Below are 6,000 nucleotides of genomic sequence, written 5' to 3' on the forward strand. Positions count from 1 at the left end.
TTTTGTGTATGATCATCAATTTAATTTTAAGAGTTAGAATTAAATTGGGATTAATTTTATGATAAACCCTAATTTTAAAGTTGAATATGATTTAATTTAAATTTATGGAGTGATTTAATTTACGTATGATAAGTTTTGTTTTAATTAAATTATAAAAACACAAAAAACAAAAAACAAAAAAATTATTTTGGCCGGCAACCGCGGCTGGGTGGCGCAGCCACGGCGGCTGTCGACCAAATTGCAGTCCGAGAGGGAGGGTGGAAGGGCAGGTGGTCCATGGTGGCTATGGGCAGCAGCGTGCAAGCGTTGCACGGCTGCCAGAGCTGGTGCTGCTGCTGCCTTGCGCGGTAGTGGCTGCTGCAAAGCAGCCAGCCACCGTGGCTAGCCTTGGCTGGCCACGCATGGTGGCCTGCAGCCTCGGCAGAAGCAGCTGTCATGCTGCTGGCCTTGCGGCAGTGGCTGCTGTCATGGCAGCCAGCCACCGTGGCTAGCTTCGGCTAGCCAACCACGGTGGCCGGCGATGGTGGTTGCGGCATTTTAAAAAAAAAAGGTCTGTTTTTTTTTTGAAAAATTATTTCAAGATAATTACGAACTATTTTGGGATAAAATCAGTTTTAATTTTGGATAAAATCTTTTGTTTTAGGATAAAACCAAATCTGTCAAAAGTTGTTACATTTGATATTATCCATATTTAGTTTGTTATTTTTGGTGATTATCCTAAATTAAAGTGGTTAATTTTGGATAAGATTGATTAGGATATTCTGAGCATATTCCAAAAGGATAATAATTGATTTAAATAATGTGATTATCCCATAATTAGATTAGGATGTAATTGATTTTAAAATTATTTGATTGGCTAGTAATTAGGATAAAATCTCCTAAATTAGTTAGGATAATCATGGAAGATTAAATATGATTTATCTTTCTAGATTAAATAATGATTTGATTCTATCTCATGACTAAATTAAATATATGATATTTTATAAACTGTCATGAATAATATATGATATTATCTAATTATGATTAAAATATAAGATATTTTAGGAAATGCGTTGACTTTATTATGATCATTCGATGTTATAGTTTAGACAAGCATGTTGAGTGATTTATTATATGGCACTTTTATAATATATGATATTATGTTGCTATATATAGACTAGTATGGCCCATAGATTCTTAAATACGATCTGCGCATCGTGAAGTATTTTTGTAATCTATATACGGTCCGCGTACCGTTAAGTATTTTTAGAACTTTTATTCAATGTAAATAGAATAGTTATTTAAATAGTGTTAGTTCAAAGAAGCCCATGAAGTGGAGGCCCAAAGGAGCAAGGTGGATGGAGATCCATGATGATTCAAGTGGGAGCATTTTTCATTTCTAGTTTTCTTAGGACTAAGGGGCCATACTATGTCATGCTTTATTTTATTGCATTAGTAGATTATGCATGTTGGATTTTATTTATGTTGATTGATGATGCGCTAGAGTTCACTAAATAATCACAACATAATAAATCTATATAGGTCCCAGTAATATTGAGGCAGCTTTTCCAATTAAAACCCGATAGAACCTTTGACATTTATGATGGGTCATGCCAAAGCTGGGCGTCATATTTATCATTGGGGAGTGGAGGTAAATCAAATTTTACACTTTTAATTGGTTATACTCAACAAGGTTACCTAAAGAGTTTAGAACCTTGAAGCTAAGGGTAATAATTAAACATGTGATGGTTAATTATTCAACCAAGAGCTACAAGAGTTGTAATCAGTAAAGAGTTTACTCACCTTGAAAATGTAATGGTTGATGGTAGGGCCTCAGTCCGGTCAATTATTGCACAAATAAAGGACCTTGGAATCGCTTAAAATTCAATTGGGACCATTTAATTATTGAATAAAGTGCTTTAAAGTTACCTTATTAATTCGCTTATGGTACTTTAATTTAATTAAACATAATTATTAAACTTTGCCTTATTTTGACATAGATGGGTAGCCGTAATAACAATGACAGCAACGTTTACAATCTGCGACCATTCCTTGAGAAGGATAGGTTGACAGGGAAAAACTTTTCCAACTAGGAAAGAATGCTAAGGCTTGTTCTGAAATCTGAAGGTAGGGAGGATGTCATTGATACCCCATTGCCAGGACCTCTGCCAGAAAATCCTACTGCGGCAGAGATCAAGAAGCACAAGGAAGCTCATGATAGAGCTATGTCTATCACTTGCTTAATGATTGCTACCATGGAACCTAGTCTTCAAAAGCATTTTAAGGACTAGGATGCCTACTCAATCATGGAAGAACTCAAAGCTCTGTTTAAGAAACAAGCTAGAGTTGAAAGGTATGAGCTTCATCGTGAGATTCTGGATTGCAGAATGGATAAGTGTACAACAGTTCATGATCATGTTTTCAAAATGATCGGCCTAATTCAAAGTATGGACAAACTAGGGTACCCATATAGTGATGATTTGGCAACAGACATCATTCTCCACTCACTTCCAGAAAGTTTCAACCAGTTTATCCTGAATTTTAACATGATTGCCACTTCAAAAGACTATGAATCAATTGCATGCAATGCTGGTTAGTGCTGAGCAACAAATCCCTAAGGAAACTAAGAAGGAATTGAAGTTCTTATGATTCAAAAGGGAAAGGGATTCAAGAAGAAGGGGAAAAAGCCTAGTGCCAAGAGCAAGGGCAAGCAAGTTGCCAAAGTCCTGAAAAGCCTAAGGCGAATCCAAAACTTAAGGCTACAAGTGAGAGTGAATGCTTTTACTTCAAGAAGAAGGGGCATTGGAAGCGCAATTGCCAGCAATACCTTGATTTCCTCAAGAAGAAGAATGGAGCATCAACCTCAGGTATAATGCTATAAACATTTTAACTTTCACTAAGGTATGTGATCCCAAGTTACAGTGCTTAACATTGTGATGTTGCGCATGAACTGCAAACAAGTGAAGCTAACATGGAGATGGAGCTTGAGGGTGCACTAGAAGTTTTTAGTAGCAAGAGATAGCTTCATAGTTTTATTTTCTAATTAGTTTAATCATGACGTTTAGAACAATTTCCAGTTTTTGATGAGACAATATTTCGGTTTTCTTTTTTTGAATACTGATTTGGTTTTACTTGGCTTGGACAAGTGTTGATCCATGACCAAGGTAATAAATTGTTTTCATTTTGCTAGATATGAGTTAATTTTGTTTTATGATATTGATATAAGTAGATCACAAAAGTAAATTTAAATGACTCAAAATAAACTTACTTATAACAAAGTAAAGTTAGGTCACATAAACCATTTGCACATCCAAAGTTATGGATGGACTCTTACTCTTATATGATTATGAATCACTTGAGAATTAGAAGTCATGCTTGATAATGAAAAATGACCAAGTTACCTTTTAGTCGAAAGGGTAAAAGAGCTAAAATGATCTTATGGAACATACATATGATGTATGTGTTCCATTAAGTTCAAGATTTAGCAAAAGGATTTAACAAATTCATTGCTTTTATTAACGATTGTAGGGAATATTTCAAGCATTATGATAACCCCAAACTTGAACCCCACTGTGATCATACACTAAAGTACGGTGACGTTCCAAAGAGAAAGACAAAGAGCAAAAAGAGTCGCCAACAAGTTTTAGGAACTTGTAAACCCAAAAGACAATCCAAAAGGACCATCAACTACTCCATAAGGTCTTGAACCAAACAGGGTCTGGGGATGAGGGTACGAATCCAATCCACAAAAGAAAGGACCCGCCCTATAAAATAGGCCTCTACTTTGTTCTGCTCGTATTCATGTGCGCTTTTCGAATAACATACAAACATTATATTAAACCTACCCTGTTTAATCTATGTTGGTTGAATATTAATGCACAAATAATACTATTATTGGCGATCACTTGTATTAAAATCATATTAGCCTAAACCAAATTATTAATAATCTTATTAAGCGTGATTTCAAGTACAAATTCCCTTTAGCAATCATAAAAGGTGTGATCAAGCAATAACAATACAAAATATATCAAGCAACATAATAATAAATCAATAACATTAATGATGATAATAGCATGATAGGGCATAATAAAGCTTAAAAATAATAGCAAGATCCTAGGCATGATACTAACAAGATAATAACAAATCCTAGCATGTCACTAAGCAATAAAGATCAAAGCTTTAAACCTAACATGGTACTAACATGCTATTAGAAAGAGTAAAGCAATAAAAGGCAACCTAAACATGATACTAGAAAGCATTAAATAACATCCTAACATGATACTAGGAATTAAATACATCCTACCATGATACTAGGAATCATAAACAATAATAAGCATGCTTTCTACATTGAAAGAGAGTAATAAGATTACATACTTTGAAGCCTCGTACCTCTTTCTAATAACAAAATACACGAGTTAGTAAACTTCAATGAAAATCAATAAAGAATAATTAAAGAATTAAATTGAAATCAAATTAAATAAAGTTTAGACTAGTTTTGGACCAAACCCTCAGAAAATATCAACCTTGCATGTCTAGGGCGAAGGCAACTTCGAACTTGGATAGGTGATTCAAGATCTTGTGAATGCGGAATATTGTGTTTAAAAAGCTAGTTTAGAAAGAGAGGGAGAAAGAATAAGCTATATTGCTTAAGAGAGAATAGAGAGAATTAAGGAAGAATTGATGAGAATTGATGAAAGTTGATGAATAAAAAAGGGAGATAAGACCTCTATTTATAAGAAAAAAGAGAAGGTCGAAGAATAATAAAAGAAATCCGAATTCAAATCGAAATAAAACTCGTAGACAGCAGTTTTTGCGAATTTTGTTTTTATCATCTCTTTTGATCTAGAAGTCCAAATAAGTCATATAATATGTCGTTGGAAAGCTCTTGAAGTCTACTTTCTAATACAATTAGAATCCGATCAAAATCTTTAGTAGATAAAAAGATATGGACGAAATAGTAGGACGGTGTCAGTTTTGGATAGAGTTTCGTATATCTTTAATATCTTTTTCGTTATAGCTCGAATTTAATATTATAATATATCATTGGAAAGATAATTTCAAGATCTATCCAACCATATAAAATTTGGATAAAAAAAATATGAGGCACGAAAATATTATCTCACTATCTTTGGACATCTTTAAATCCGAATAGAATTAGGAAAGATTTAAAAAAGGAAAGTTTATATTTAAATCAAATTCCATGATCTTATCTTTTCAAAAAAGGATAATTAATTTATTTTAGAAACCTATAGAAGATTCTAATCAATCCTAATTAGTTTAGGAATAGGATTAAACCTTTGGACCCTCCTCATGATCACTGGGTCGTAGGTAAAATCCGGTTTGGGCCCAGTTTAGTATTTTGGCCATAACTTCCTCATTATTCATCGGAATTGGGCTTATAATATATCGTTGGAAAGGTCTTTTAAAGCCCCATCCAAATACTCCATTATTGGACCCTTATGATGGACCAAAATAAACTGAATTGGACGTTTTCATAAAATAGAAATGGTTTTCGAAAACAGAAAGAAGGATTTTAATAAAAACTAACCGCAACACTTGACTTTTCACACTTTTACCTTATTCGATTAAGGTTCGACGCAAAAGGTATTCATCACTGGGTTTGGTTTTGGGGAGACACAAATGGGTGTCTACAGAAGCCCCCTTTTTGACTGAGTTTGGAGAAACTTATGTTTCGAAAACGAAAGTCAAAGTATCGATAGGGACGGAGAATGATTCAAAACGTTCTGCGATCCTAAATCATTCTTGTAACGCCGATACCTGTAAAACAATGTTAGTTAAACAGATAAAAGAGTTTAAGAAACGCTTATTTTGCACCGCCGAGCACACGTTTCTGAAAGTAACCATTTACTGTTGCTTTATTTGTTGTTTGTGACAACCTCCACAGTGCCTCGTGAACGCCATCATTGAAGATAACCATATGTCGTCGTCTTCAATATTCTTGGTGACAATCCTCCACAGTATTTCGGGAACATCGTCGAAAATAACTGTATGTCGTCATCT

This window comes from Chenopodium album, chromosome 24, assembly GCF_948465745.1.
Source record: "Chenopodium album chromosome 24, dcCheAlbu1.1, whole genome shotgun sequence".
Classification (NCBI taxonomy): Eukaryota; Viridiplantae; Streptophyta; class Magnoliopsida; order Caryophyllales; family Amaranthaceae; genus Chenopodium; species Chenopodium album.